At 37.1% G+C, this 16,678-nt stretch overlaps 1 long non-coding RNA gene across 1 annotated transcript; it reads left to right on the top strand.

Annotated features, from left to right (window-relative positions):
* The first annotated feature begins 12,156 nt into the window (after window positions 1-12,156).
* On the top strand, window positions 12,157-15,559 carry LOC132614944 (uncharacterized). The gene is made up of 2 exons (XR_009572512.1): window positions 12,157-12,923; window positions 15,294-15,559. It is a non-coding gene; the product is annotated as an uncharacterized LOC132614944 (long non-coding RNA).
* The last annotated feature ends 1,119 nt before the right edge of the window (window positions 15,560-16,678 follow it).

Here is a 16,678-nt window from a genome sequence, read left to right as displayed (position 1 = left end):
GCACATGGGAAATTTATTAACTTGTGGGCTTGGGCCATAAGATGGCCGGCCACCCCCTCTCTTTTGGGATTAAATTTTTCTTATTTTTCTTGAGCCCAATTCACTAAGGATCATAATTCGTAATTCACGAAATAAATTTCCGAAATTCCAATTTTGCCCTTGGCCTCCTCCCGTATTTCCACATCAATATTTTTCATGAACAACTCATATGTTAAATAAAATAAAAACATGGCCTTATTTCTTACAAGTCAAAATTATTTCGAATTTTTCGAATACGCAAAAACACGGGATATAACATTCTCCCCCCCTTTAGAACATTCGTCCTCGAATGTTAGATTAGCCTTATAGGGTCTGACAAACATTTCGGGGGTGTTTATTCTTATGAGTAACACACATAAGTCACTTACCAGTTAGTATAACAAATTTAGAAATTTAGATTACCTGTAAGTGTAAAGAACAAGTGAGGGTACTTCTTCTTCATTTTGCCCTCTGCTTCCCAGGTCATTCCTTCTCTATTACTGTTTTCGCCATAAGACCTTAACAGAGGGTATGTCTCTGGCACGCAGCCTACTCACCTGACGATCCAGAACAGCTACAGGTTGCTCTTCATAAGACAATTCCTCCGTCACCTGAATATCATCCTCTGGAAATGTTCTGGAAAGATCACCAACCCATCCACGGAACATGGATACATGGAACATCGGATGTACTGCCTCCAAATCAGATGATAAGTCTAGCTCATAGGCGACACCTTCAGAATTACCCAGTCGCCAATCTGGAACTCTAACGGTCGACGTTGTTTATCTGCATATGGTTCCTGTCGACTCTGGGCAGCCAATACAGTTCCCGAATAAATTTCACTTTATCAACTGCTTATTGAACCATACCTGGTCCGATCAACTTTGTTCCACCCATATCGAACCAACCAATCGGAGATCTGCATTTTCCTACCATATAAGGTCTCGTATTCGTATGGTGCTATCTGAATGCTGGAACGATAACTATTATTATCATAAGAAAATTCAGTTAACGGTAAGCGATCACCTCTACTATCCTTGAAATCAATAACATAGACCCGTAGCATATCTTCCAGTGTCTGAATAACGTGCTCGGCCTGTCCGTCGGACTGAGGATGAAATACTGTGCTACGACTCACCTGAGTCCCCAATCCTTCCTGGGATGACCCCCCAGATATTAGTCGTAAACTGAGCACCTTTGTCGGTTATAATAGATACAGGGATTTCGTGTAGTCTTATTATCTCCTTAATATACAATCTGGTATAATCCTCAGTCGAATAAGTAGTCCTATCCGGAAGGATATGGGACGATTTCGTCAATCTATCAACAATAATTCGAATAGAATCGTACCTGCGTGGGGTACGCGGTGAACCTATAATGAAGTCCATGTTAATCGTTTCTCATTTCCAAACTGAAATTTCTGTTCCCTGTAGCAATCCGCCGAGCTTTTGACGCTCGATTTCGACTTACTGGCAATTTGGATATTGGCCAACGAACTCTGCAATATCTCTTTTCGTATCGTCCCACCAGTATAAGCATTTGAGATCGTAATATATTCTAGTGAATTCAAGATGAACAGAATACTGAGTATCGTGCTTCGCCCATAGTTGGTCGCTGCGGCCCTGCCGCGTCAGACACATATAATCTACCTCTGTATAACAATACCCCATTAGGAGAAGTCTCGAACTGGGTCTTTTTCTTATCAAGAGTTGTATCTCTGTACCGTATTAGAATGGTATCCTTGAACTGACGCTATTTTATCTTTACTATAATCGATAATTCAGTAACTTGTCGGACAGAAACCCCCAATATTTCTAGAGTCGTCCAAACGGACTCTAAGGCTAGCTAACTGATGAATTTTCACGAACCAATTCCTTCTTTCTGGATACACACCAGCCAAACCGCCCATAGATTGGCGACTAAGTGCGTCTGTCACAACATTAGCTTTTCTAGGGTGATACAAAATATCGACGTCATAATCTTTCAATAATTCAAACCATCTTCTCTGTCGCAATTTCAGCTCTCCTTTGCTTAAATTATACTAGAGGCTCTGATGGTCCATGCAAATTTCAACGTGGACCCATATAAGTAATGCCGCCACATTTTCAAAACATGAATCACCGCGGCTAATTCCAGATCATGAGTGGGATAATTTCTCTTGTGCGGGTTCTTTACAAATATGATCAAACATCACTTCGTACCGATAATCCACATAATTTCATGGCGTGTCTTCTCATGTTTCATGTGATTAATGGTCCATGAACTATATTCTAGTATCTAACGAACCCCTTTCTTTCCTTCAAAGATTTCCAAACTACCAAGCACTGGTATTCCTATTACAATAATCGTTATTACCTGAAATATCCTTTGAGCCTGATAATCCTCTCCATTACTTTAGGAACTTAACTCGTAACCATTTTCTTGCCTTTATTACTATTCTTTAAAACATATTACTGCGTACTTAGGTACAACATCAGTTTACCCGATAGAGGGGGGGGGGGGGGGGGGGGGGGGGGGAATTCAAATCATGACATAAACATATCACAATTCATATTGGCAAGAAGCATTTTCTTAAGGCATCTTTCATTTTTTTCCTTTATTCTCTTGGTATGTAGATACATTTAAGCTCTGGCCTCAAGTCAATAGATTTCCTTTCTTAACACCTAAAGATATTGTAATGCCGTTTTAAGTCTAATGTAATACGTTCTCCCCCCCCCCCCCCCCCCCCTTTTTAAGGGGCTGTACTTATACCATATCCATGCCTTTTCTTTACAATCTATAACTTGATTAGCCTCGTACGAGACCTTAATAAAATCACGAGGCGATGAGAACTCTCGATCACATATTACAAAATCTTATCTGATAGCTGGTCCTCAAATAATGTAATTAATGTAGCAATTTATCTTTTAGTAATCATATTCTTCCTCATTGGAAGATGCGGCCAAATTATCCCTTCTTTCACACCCGTTCCTCATCTGTCGTTCTGCTCTCTCGATAATCGAATTACTTGATATTCACATGATTCATTGTTCCATACCATAGGTTTTCCTTTTGCCCTGCACTATTACATTCCAGTTCCTTTTTGCAAATAATTTCGTGCTTTGCTCGTCGGCTCTTTTGGAGGCTCTTCTTAATTACGTTTCTTACCTTTAACTTTTCTGACGTTCTGATCTCCTTATATTCTACTCACTTACTCTCTTTTCTTTCCAAATATCGTTGTATTAGAAGCTTCCAATCGCAGCCTATAGCAAAGTCAATATCAATTTATTTCGTAACATTTGTACCATACCTTTCGCTTTGTCTCATAAATCTGTCCACTTAATGTCTTTCATAAATTACGACACTAGCTGTTAGGGTTCACCTATCGATCAACATAGTCATAAAAGGGGGGTCTTATACATACATATATGTATCACTGTCAATTCTTTTACAAAACATCTTCAAGCACTTGTTCAAACTTACTCTAATTCCAGAGTTGCGTTGCTCTTTCTTCCTTTTCACCAATCTAATCTGTCTCAGCTCACGCGTCCCCTATAAAGTTTCTAACAATTCCACATACTCTGATTCCCTTTAGGTTGCCCAAAATTTCCTACTTGTCTCTTATATCTATATTTGTGAAAATTTTAGTACATTTCCCAGGGGGTCACCCATCCCAAAATTGCTCTGGCCCTAGCACGCTTAACCTTAAAACTTTAATGCATTTAGGTGCGGTAAGGCCAGTATAATCACATCAACTGCCCCGCACGACCTTTATCACGTAATTTTAGGCAAGTCGAGGTCTTAACAACTTCCAAAACGTTCTCGTAGCGGGTCCCACCCCGGTCTAGAGAGGATTCTTTTACTTTTCTGACTATATAATTACTGTAAGGCCCTCTCCAACTGTCAACAGAAGGAAACTAGAGTCCGACAAACCTCGCAGAACTTCTTAGTACTTAATTCACATAATTACCTCCATATATATATGGGTTGTGAGCAAACCATTTAATTCCCGACTGCTTGTCATACGCTTTGTATTCTTCCAATAAGGTGAACTTAATCGCTGGACATTTTTGCCCTTCAACATAGGCTTTTCTAAAGCAAAGTGTGGTTGGAACGTATTTTTGTCCGTTTAAATAAATTGCAAATTTGCTGCTCATATATGTTTTCTCGAAATACAAATTTCCCACATAAGGACGGTGCTTCTTATGAATGACATGGAAGGTATCTCTTAAACTTTAATCCAACATAATAGATTTACCCTATCGGCATCGACTTTCAAGACATGCTAAGAACTTACATCTCATTTTCCTTTTTATAATTCTGGAAAAATTTGGGCAGAGGTTCCTCTGTACTTCTTACTATCCCAACACCTGCACGCAGAAATACCAACAATGCCTCACAGGGCCAACATATATACGTACGTATCATATCGTATCATAGCCACACAAGGCGAATAATTTCAAGTAAAAGTATGAATATATCGAGACTTACCTCACATACATAACTCAGACGGCACCGGTGGCACTTTCCTATTTACTTGCCTTTTCGATTTTCAACTTTATATTTCAATCATACTTCAAATGACTTCCCCAACATACGTCTTTCATACTATTGCTTACCTGTGTACTGTGTAGCTTCCAATACCATCAATCACTGTCTTCTGTCGATACCGTTCTTCGGCTGAAATCAAGGGTTAGTAAAAAAAAGAATTCATTTCCTACGGCTGGCTCTATCGCACGATCTAAGATCCAAAGAAAGGTAACACCCTAAATGTCCTGTAGCCTCCTGTTTATAGATGTGGTGCACAACACACCGATAAACAAGACTCTACGAGACACGGCCTGTAGACATTCCGAGGAACCACCGCTCTGATACCACTTTTGTCACGACCCAGCTCCGTGGGCCGCGACTGATATCCTATCTGGACACCCCAAACAGTCTTACATACTGACTCATCATATTTTTATCTAACTCAGACTTTCATATTAATCATCTCAAACAGATTGAAAGCAAATATTATCTTAAGCGGTCGCACGTGCAAAAATTATCATATCATAGTCAGAAGGGGCGGCGGAATACACACCGTCGAACAGATATACACATATACAAACATACGGGCCATTATGGCCGCCATAACAGACGAGACCGCATTAAGACGTAGATCATAGACAAACGAACACACACACATGACCCATTACCCACATATATGACTACAGGCCTCTACAAACCATAACAGAATCATATGACGGGACAGGGCCCCGCCGTACCCCAAATAGTCAGATATACAGAAGCATATATATCACAAAAGATGTGTACCAATATATGGGCTCCGGATCAAAAGGAGCACTCTGTAATAGCAGAATGTGTGGCCTACACTGGCAGATCACGAACCTCTGTACCTGCGGGCATGAAACGCAGCCCCCGAAGAAAGGGGGTCAGTACGAAAGATGTACTGAGTATGTAAAGCATAAAGTGCAGAAATCCAAACCATAACTGAAGTGAAAGGTACAGAGAGAGAATACCGGATCAATATATCAAAACCTGTACTGAAGACATATGTACATAATGCAAACAGAAATCATGCACAAGGCTCAGGAACGTGGTCACCACTCCGACGCTGGTGCCACACACAGCATACTCCAGAAGGTTTCAAATCTCCGTACACCCCGAACACAACATATCATATCATCAAACATATCATAAGCCATATCACAGCATAACTCCATAAACAGAACCCGGCCCTATGGCGAGGACTCGGGAACCGTAACACATCATACTGTCGAATTTATCATAGTGCGCACGATCACAAACCGGCCCGGGAACCGGCGAACGATATCATAGTAATAGGCACGAGCAGAGTAGTGCGGAAACCATATGCATATACACAATTTAATTCCAAGACTCGACAAATAATTACACACACACACACACACACACACACACACACACACACATATATATATATATATATTGAGGTCAGATGGTTCAAAATAAGTATCGAGTCTGTCAGAATTAGTATACAAAAATATGAGCCTTTAAATTTACAAAACTTTCGAAAAATACTTCATAAGCCATTTTCTGAAAATTTAGTGTCGTTCACATTTAGGAGCTTTCAAATAACTTATGGAACAAATCTAACGGAGCCTTAAATTCATAGGCAAAAGTCCCATCTTTATATCATACGAAAGTAGATTAAGTAAGACAAACGAAGGAAGTCTCGGGACTAGTGGGCCCACCTCGAGTCAAATCGAGGTGGCAGACATAAATTACGAAGATTAGACTCTATGGAGTCGTCCATGTAAGTTTCACAACGATTCTATCACATTTGTGCAAATTATGGATGTTCGAATAGTTTTCCAACAAAACATAAAAATTATAATTCAATTACATTGAATGAATAGTGCCTAAAATCAGACTCGGATTTCTATGAACAGAATTGCCCCGAGGCTCAAATCTCAACCTAGTATGTCTAGGACCTGCCAAAAGAAGGAAAGGGATAGCTTTACATACATTACTTGCGCCTTACGCTCGCCCAAACTCAAATCCCGTTTCGTCTGAAATCTACAATTGGTCATATTTACCAAATATTAATCATTAGGCTTTAAGGATTAAATCTTAACCAATTTTTGTCTACAGAAATTTGGGCAGCATCTCCCCTATACATACAACACCCCCGAGATTTAAACTCGGCCAAATTAGTAGCAACCATACCAACAACAACACCAACAACATCAACAATCGACTAGAAACGCATTCTAACATAAATAGCCTTCTTTTCCAAGTAATGCAACAACTTCCAATCCCATTTGCACTTTCAAATCTATATTAATATTTGCATGTCCATATACTAATTTAAGGTCATTCAAACATAGGCCAAGGATATTCCAAGCCATATATCCAATATTCAACAATTCCATCAATTCCATCAAAAATTCCTACATATGCAACAAAACCATCACAACACATTTTCTACTTACAAATTCATAACCAACAACAATAATCCACACTTAGAATCTTACTTCCATAATTATATAAAAATTATATAAAAATCACATAATTTCCCATAACTACCTCCAACTAATTTCAATGCCAACTCAACTCGTTAAACCTTTATTTACGTCATAATTGTCGCAACGACACAACTAACAAACTAAATAGAATATAATTCACCATCCCCATACCACTATGGCTCACGGCCACACACACTTCACACACACACACACGTCATGCACCCATACACCACAATCCCATAATTTTCATACAATTTTAACCATTGTAACACATATATTTCTTCCATAACAAAAGGGATAAGATTCTTACCTTTTTCTTCAAACTTCCACTTTCCGCAAACGGAGTTTTCTCGCTTAACTAATTATACCACGTCGGAGAGCGTCTTGAGCTTAGTAGGAATACATGAAAATTATGATTTTTGGACCAAAAGTTGAAGAGCAAAAATTTTTCCTTTTCTTTCTTCAATGGCCGAATGGCCTTTTTATTTTTGCTCTTCTTGGTTTTGTTTTTCTCCTTCTTTGTTTCTTGAAACTTCTAAGTGATAAGGATCCTTATATTAATTTGGCACATGGGAAATTTATTAACTTGTGGGCTTGGGCCATAAGTTGGCCGGCCACCCCTCTCTTTTGGGCTTTAATTTTTCTTATTTTTCTTGAGCCCAATTCACTAAGGATCATAATTCGTAATTCACGAAACAAATTTCCGAAATTCCAATTTTTCCCTTGGCCTCCTCCCATATTTCCACATCAATATTTTTCATGAACAACTCATATGTTAAATAAAATAAAAACATGGCCTTATTTCTTACAAGTCAAAATTATTTCGAATTTTTCGAATACGCAAAAACACGGGATATAACACATGAGGTGAGATAGCCAACAATGAATAACATCAAGGAAATTATGAAACAAGGTCATTAAGTTCATAATAGCATCAATTCATAGGCTTTGGAATGTCTAGAAATAGAATCATCATTATCATAAAACACATCTTATCTCTTCCTCATAAGAAACTCTTAAGAATCTTTAACTTAAAACATTTGGAATGCAAGAATGTCATGGAAATATAGAGAGGAAATCGTAATATAGGAGTCATGCCTTTGAAAGAAAGTGGCTAACCTTAGATACCTTTACGTCTTCTTAACGACTAAACGTTCTTCTTCCCAGCTCACAACTCTACATTCAAGAGAATTCGTACTAAATTAGATCATTTAAAACATGCTTAAGTCTAAACTAAAGCGACTAAGAGCTAATTAAAAATTGGGCAACATTTCCTTTGTTTCGACAACTTTCTCCATATAATAAACAACTCCCAAACATCGATAGCAATACCCATAATACCATAACCAATAGACTCTTCCAAGTTAAACATTGTTCGATCCTCAAAACCCCGTTTGAAAGTCATTCATAACCATAGCTACAACATAATACCATATTTGTTCACATATAATACTTCCTCAATGTCATTAGTATCACCCACAAAAAAATTATACTCATAGCATACTAAGAATTATGACTCAAGTCAAGTTACTATTCAAGAATATCATTAAATCCATGTTTGAGCTTCATACTCTTCTTCCTTCCTTCACTTAAGTGATTCAACAACCAAATACTCTTAATATCATGAAATAGATGTAAAACTCACCTTTGATCATGTAAGGATGAACTTTGGATGGATATACTTCACTTGAGAGAAACCCTAACTTCAATACCAAAGGGAATCTTGACTCCTATAAACCCTAGTGAGCCTTCCTTCACTTGATTCTCTTGATTCTTGGTAATTAATCCTTGATTTCTCTTGGGTTTGTGTGGATATGGTGTGGGGAATGTTCTAGAGCTTTCAAGAGTTGTAGAGAATGTGGGAAATTAATTAAATGATCATGGGTCATATATATATAAAAAGAGAAAAATCAGGAAAAAGTGACCCGATTGAGTTATACGGACACCTATACGGTCCGTATAATTTTATACGATCCGTATAAGTGACTGTATAATACCACCAGGGATTGGATTTCTGTGGAGAGGTTATACGGACCCTTATACGGACCGTATAAAGTTATACAGACCGTATAAGAGGTCGTATAACTCAACTTTTTCGAAATTATTCTCGTTGATTCGTTCGATCTCAAATCCTTATGGAAGCTTTTTGGCACTTGTGTAACACTTTATTAACCATCTAAGGAGCCCTATAACTTCTTCTCAAGACATTACTAAACAATCATTACCACGATAATCGCTAAACCTTCACAAACACAACTTATGCTTCACTTCCTCCAAAGAACTTAATTTCTCCGATTCGTAATACTTCAAAAATCTTGTAGTATACACTTTTAAACTACCAAGCTTGCGTTAGTCTTAACGTCATATGGACTTCATGTTCACCTCAAGCTTGCGTTAGTCTATTCACAATACAACCACACGAAATGTCCGAGGTGTAACATCAGGACTCAGTGTGTAACGTACCCGGCCCTTTCGGGACTCGATGTGTAATGTACCCGGCCCTTTCGGGACACGATTTGTAACGTACCCGGCCCTTTTGGGACTCGGTGTGTAATACCAACTGATCAGCAGTTGCACAATAGATGCCACACCCGACCGACTATAGCGCGGCTCAGTGTGAGAATATATATATATATATATATATATATATATAAAGCATGCATGAGAGCCAAGTAAAAGCTATAAATACATCGGAGTGACGTGAGGTCGGAAACCTCCAATTTTCATTATGAAATTATCATCCTGCATATATCTCACCTTGAAAGAACAAAATCATAAGATGAGATCAACATCAACAAATATAAACAATAATCTTGAAACCAGCTCAGTAATCTCATAATGACATTAAAACCATAACTTTGGAATCTCCAAAAATGGGATCATCATAATAATCATCATGGTCATTATAGAAAACATTCATCTTTAGCATCATAAGGATTTTGAGAATCATGAACTGCTAGTATTTTCGGAAATAAGGGTATTATGGAAGTCGTGTACGCGTTCATAGGAAAAGAATCATGCCTTTAGAAAGAAAGAGGAATAGCCTTAACATACCGGGAAGTTCACTTCTCGGCTTTCCAACCTACTTTCGGTCTCGCAATCTACTTATAAAATCAGTCATACTATTATTAGGCTTATCATTATGTACTTGTCTTAAGCCTTCAAATGAAATCCTTTTAGAATCTGTCGAAATTCGGGCAGCATCTCCCCTGTTTATATCCCTAGCCCGAAATCATAATATCAACAACCAACAACAACAACAACACCAACATCATCAACACCATTATCCATACCAATATATTCCCTAAAATATTCCACACGATGTTTTCCAAATTTCTCAACTAGCCAACTTGTAATACGACTATTTAATAACTTTATCTCCGCAAATAAACTGAAATTAATATTAATAAAGAGAGATCCATACCTTATTCTCACTAGATCCGCAAGATCTTCAATCTTTGCTTTGAATCCAAGCTGAAATCCACCGCAAAACGATACTATAATCACAATTACACGTTACCCGAGCCTCGATTTAATACTCTGCCACTTGAAACCACCCACAAACCCTCAACTTTATGATATACAATCACCCTATATGTTTGCTGGGCTTTAGGAAATAATTTGGGTGAAAATGAGGGGGATTTGCCTCTTATATAGGGTGTTTAAGTTGGTGGAAACCGACTTAAAATTTACCCTTCACGTTCACGGCCTTGGGTCGCGTTCGCAAAGGGTTAATCCCTTCCCCTCTTCACGTTCGCGGCCCTTTGATCATGTTCGCGAAGGGTTAATTTCTGCTCTGGCGGCCTAACTTGTAACGTCCACAACTCTCTACTCCGATGTTCTATCGACAAACAGTTTGTTGCATTGGAAACTAGACTTCATGAACTTCAATTTAGGCTTTTGATTTTCTCCAAAACTCCTCATATACTAAAAGATATTCTTTCTCCAATTTGGACAAAAATTGCCCCTCATATTTTCTCCAAAATCCAACAAACTTAATTTCCTTAATCCACTAGCCCTCCAATCCTTCTGTAGCTTATTATATGGATTTAAACCCTCATAACCATAAGGTACGTGCATAAAATCTCATATATCCTTGGAGGTAACTCCTATGTCCATACTTAAGACAACCAACACATAACGAATCACAACATTCAAAACTACAGGGTGTAACACTTGCACATAGGATTGGCTATCTACGAAAAGTCTTTAATAAACCACTTATAGAACCCAATGTGCCCCAAGAAACTACGAACCCCTTTAACTGAGATGGGTGGAGGAAGCTTGGCTATAACATCAACTTGGCTTGATAAACCTCAATTCCCTTTTCAAAGATTTTGTGGCCAAGAACAATCCCTTCCTTCACTATGAAATAACATTTCTCCCTGTTGACACCTTTTTTACCTCCCATAATTTTTTTTAATTACCTAGAGTCCTTGAATATTAAACAGAGTGAAATATGTATGTTCAGAAGTCAAACTGATTTTATAAAATTATTTAGACAATATTTTACCAATTTTGTTTGATAAAATAGTTTCTATAATATTATAAATTGTTTAGAAATTAATTTACATATTTTTACAGTTATAATACTTTTGCTAAATTTAACCAAGAGAGAAAATAATTTACCACAATTATTCACTTAATTGTCTAAATTGTTAGAATGTCAATTTGCAAAGTATTTTACTTTGTTTAATGGAAGGAATCTGTTTAATTAAATAAATTAACCATTTTTACCCCTAAATTCTTGTTTAATCAATTTATTAGAATTTTGTCATAATTAATTAAGTTTTAAATTGTAATTAGTTCTTAAAATTGCCCATTAAACGGCTGTAGTTGAAATAATCAATTATTAGCCAAATATGACAATAATTGAAATATCCAAACTCATGGCTTAATTCAATTAAGGTCACTTTTCACAAAAAATCATTTTTAATTGGCCAATTAGTTTAAATGTGGTCCTAATTTAAATATCCAACTGAGGGACATTATTTAAATTAGGCTACTTATTGCATATATGACCCTCCATATACATATATACGCAAATATACACATGTGTATACATATACACATGTGTATGTCAGGTATACATGTATATCAGATGGGCTGCCCTCTATTTTCATTTTCAATTTGGCCGAGTCCAGCCCAATACAGGGCCAGAACCGGCCCAGTTCAGTTTCTAAAGGGGAATAACCCCCTTTTCCCTTTTATTTTCAATGCCAAACGACCCTTTACCCCTCTTTCCCCTATTCCCTATCCCAAGCCCTAGCTGCCGCGGCGCTACCCTCTCTCTCTCTTATCTCATCATCTCGCCATTTTTGGCAACGATTTAGAGGTGTATGGCCTTTAGCAGGCCTGGTATGGACGATTTGAGGCAAGCATTAATTGTTTGACCTCCTCTCTCCTCCATTCTTGCTTTTCTATGTTCAAACGGTCAAAGACTGTAAATCTTTAATTGTTCTTGTTTGTTTCCGATTTTGAATAATGCGTTCTTATTGGTTCTTGAAGAACTTTTGGGATTGAGCTTTTGTTGGTCGAAATCTGACCCTTGATGTTCTATTTAATTTGATCCTAGCCCTACAATACTATATGTGAGGAGGAAATCCCAGGTTTGGGATTTATCCCACATCGATACACCTAGGGTTTGAGGATTTTGAGAGTTTGTATAAAAGGGAACCTAAGTCACATTGTTGAAAGGAGGTTGGACACTGAAAATTACCAGATAGTCTATTACACTCTAAATACCTAAGTTTTTTTTGAGCAATTTGCTTAAAAACTTTAAGAGTTTGAGTTAGTTTTAAAATTTTAAAGCTTTTTTTTTTTTTTTGTGGGTTTTGTGGTTTGTGCATTTGACATTTTGAGGAGTAAACAAGGTCTCCAAGTTCGAATCTTGACCAAAGGATGCACACAAAGGAGGTAATTCCCCTTTTCTTTTAATTTTTTCTGTTCCTTAGTTGTTCTGTGTTAGTTTATTGCTTCATTTTTGTATGATTTATATGTTGTTTGTTTAAATTATGTAGTTTAATATGTTTATATGTGTTAGACTAGTTTAGTCTGTTTAGATATGTGAGTTACATTTTTGCTTAGATTGGTTTTATATTGAAATAAATAGGATTATGTGAGTTTATTTAGTCGGTTGTTAAGCTTGAAAATGAGATAGGTTTAGATCAGTTTGGTTTAGTTCAATATGGATAAAATATGCTAATCTTAGTTATAATGGTATGATTAGCCTTAATTAAACAGGCCTCATAGACTAACTTGATTCAACCTACTTACATTAAATGTGTGATCCTTATGTATTAATTCTGATACAATAAAATAATGTTTAGGTTTTGCTTTTAATCAAATTTGGATTAACTAATCAGGGTATGTGCCATTGTAGCTTATCATGACTTAGTTAAGCACAAATCTTGCAAATCTGACCTATGTGGTCGAGTATGCCCTTAGATTTATTTCAGTTATTGGTTTACTCATGTCAAAAAGGTGCTATGTTAGTTGATCAGGTGTGGCGCTGCTGTCCTGTTAAGAGTTAATTAAATGCTTGTCAGATGTTGTTGGCTTGAACATGTTTGTAAGATAAGTGTTAACTTGATTCCTGTCTGTCATCTGCCTAAGTGTGTTTGATTATATAGCTTAGTGTCTCATGTTTGGTAGGTAACACTGTAAAAGGGTAAGTATGCGGAATCTTACCTGAGCCATTATTATTATTCCTATTAAGTTAAACTATGTCCAAATCTGTTACCTTTACCTTGTGACAGTCTCTATTTGATCTGATGCTTTGAAATATTATGCTTGGTTCTTATTTAAGTTAAATCATTGTAAAGAATGACATGATGGATCCTTGCACTTTGTCTGAGATTGGGAATCTCCTACTTGGTTGATAATAATACTTGTCTCTTGCTTTACATGGCCTGCAACTGCTTGTCACTCTTAATTGACTTTGAAGTTAAACTATATGTGAGGCTATTTGGGATTTTGGCTAAACTAAAGCTCCATATTTTAAGAAAAAAATGACATGTTTAATGGTGACCAAGATCTTTAGTATACTCCCCTTTGATAATTGTGTTTATGCTCTGAGGCTTAAACCACTTGGTTTATTGATCAGTTCCATATTAAAGATCCTAGAATGTGTTTTAAGTGTTCGAACCCAGTTTCAGTATCTTTAGACCTGCATACACAATCTGTGAGGCTTCTGATGATTGTTCAGAGTCCTTTGTTGGTCAGATGTGTTGAAAGAATGATGTGATCCTGTTGAACCTGTTCACAAAGTGTCTTATGAATCAGCCCTGTATAATGTGTGTCTTTAATTGCAAATAGCCATAACACTACCATATATTACTTGGCTTTAAAAATGATTTTAAAGTCTGTTGTCCTACCTGTCTATGCCTTTATCTGCAACCCTACATACCCATTTCTCTCTGTCCGGGTGTGATTAAGAACTTTTTGTAGGAAATAGGGTCAAGTGTAGTGTATAGTAAGTATGCGGCCATGAATTTGGGGAAGATTAAGTCAAGAGGCTGCCATTTGATGTTCAGTAATTATGGGTGTGACTTACCTAGGGTTGAGAGCAAGAAGGATGAAGCTTTGAGTTTCTAGTCAAACTCAACTTAGTCTCCTTTGCTCTAGACTGCTGGGGTTTCCCCATATGAACTTACATCCTATAGGACCCTCTAAGTATTTAAAAGAGCAAGAACCTGTGTGCAATGTGTGTACTATTGTTGTTTGCCTTGCATATTCCTCTTTCCTTTGGTTTTGATTGAATTTGCCTAGTTGAAACCTCTAACATTTGAAATCTTATCATGTTTGCTTACCATCTGCTTTGTGTGATTGTTTGTTTCTCAATGGGGTATGAAAGAATATACCCAGATATACAAGGTATACCCAAATTCTATACACTCACAAGTGTATAGAAATTAGTATATTCGGTATATATGATGTATATCCCCTATAGGCCTGTTGGCATTAGTTGATGTTGTACTAGTTTAGGATTTTGGGGCAGTTTCTTTCATATTAACTGTTAGGCCTCCTCTTATATACTTAATATGATTCGTAGTTGGCCAGTTCTGTTTGTTTTCTATTAAGTGATGCCATTTGGGCTTGAAATTCTTCTTCATTGACTTGGGCCTGATTGTCCCCCCAAAGTGTTATACTCTCAATTTTGTTAGGCATTAGCTCGATTTGTATATTTGATTTGTTTAAGTATGAAGTTAGATATGTGTTTTAGCTTTATTACATAGATTTTAGGCATTTACTAATCTTTATCCTTTCATGTTCCATCCAATTCAGCTTGGGCCACTCGGGCCCCTCTCATTGCACCAAAACCTCGTTGGGCCTAAGGCCCAACATCATTATTCTTGAACGAGTCGTCACAAAGAAAGGAAGGCCAATATATTGAAGGCCCAGTCATGGGTAAAAATGACACTGATGGGTTTGGGTAGGCCTATCAGTTGGAATTTACTTTCTTCCCTTTTCAATTGCCTATATATCCTATGTATGTATAGTATATGTGTAATAAACATGTAAATATTGAATCCCCTTATGTATGTTTAGAATTTAGGAAAACCTAGTATTATTAGGAGTCGCCTAAACCTTTTTTCTTTTCAAACTCGGCTAATCCTAAATTTTGCATGAAATCGGCTTAATTTGATTTTGCTAAGTTAAAACTGGTTTAGTAATAAAGCTAAGTGATTTTCAAATGACTAAGTATAATTTGGGCCCTCACCCTTTGTAAAAAGAAACAAAACTGGTAATAAAAAATGGCATTTATAAAAACTGTTTTGGGCTTTGAGCCCGTTACTAAGAATTTTGACTGCTTATTGGACTTTAATTCTGTTTTGAGGTAAAAAAAATGAACAAAAGGTTTTGAGGACAACTTTGTGATTATAAATGATGATAGGCATTCCTTAAACTTGGGTTGGAAACTTTGAGAATAGAGGATCCACTTAGAAAAAAAATTCCAAAAAAAAACAAAGAGAAATTTTTATGGTTGGGACTTGAGTATTTTTTAGAAAAAGAAGTATCTTTGGGGCCAAAAGCCCAAAACTTTATGGACAAAAATCAGAGAAACATCTACATGGGCCGGACCTAAAGGCAAGGCAGATTTGGTGTGGGATATGAGTAGACTTATATGAGCCTCAATGGGATTAAAATGGACTTAACGAAAACTTTCAATTTCTTATTATATACTTATACTAAAAATAGGAGATATACTCCATATTTTCTTATATAATTGTTACACCTCGGAATTTTGGGCTGCTGAGCGGTGAATAGACTAACGTAAGTTAAGGTGTATATGATGTCCCTACAAGTAAGAAGCGATACTTAATGACTCTAATTAAGATTTCAAAGACATTGAGGAGAGAGAAGAAAGCTTGTTGGAGAAAGTTAAGGTAGAGAATATCTTACCCTGAATACAACGTACCAGCAGGTATTCCTGGTGATTTACAGGGTTAGAAGTTGAACAAATCAAATCGACGTAATCTGAATGGATTCTGGAAATTCTGCAGACACCAATCAGTACCGACCACTATGCACTGTCAACATGTTTCTGCAGACTGGTACTTGCAGGCGCAAGTCGACGGACCGTCGACATGTCGACGGGACCATCGACCCAACCGTCAACATGTTTCTGTAATCAGGGAATTACAGGTGTAAGTCGACGCACCAAGTTG

The sequence above is a fragment of the Lycium barbarum genome, chromosome 10, assembly GCF_019175385.1.
Source record: "Lycium barbarum isolate Lr01 chromosome 10, ASM1917538v2, whole genome shotgun sequence".
Lineage (NCBI taxonomy): Eukaryota > Viridiplantae > Streptophyta > Magnoliopsida > Solanales > Solanaceae > Lycium > Lycium barbarum.
This window is presented reverse-complemented; position numbering and strand designations above follow the sequence as displayed.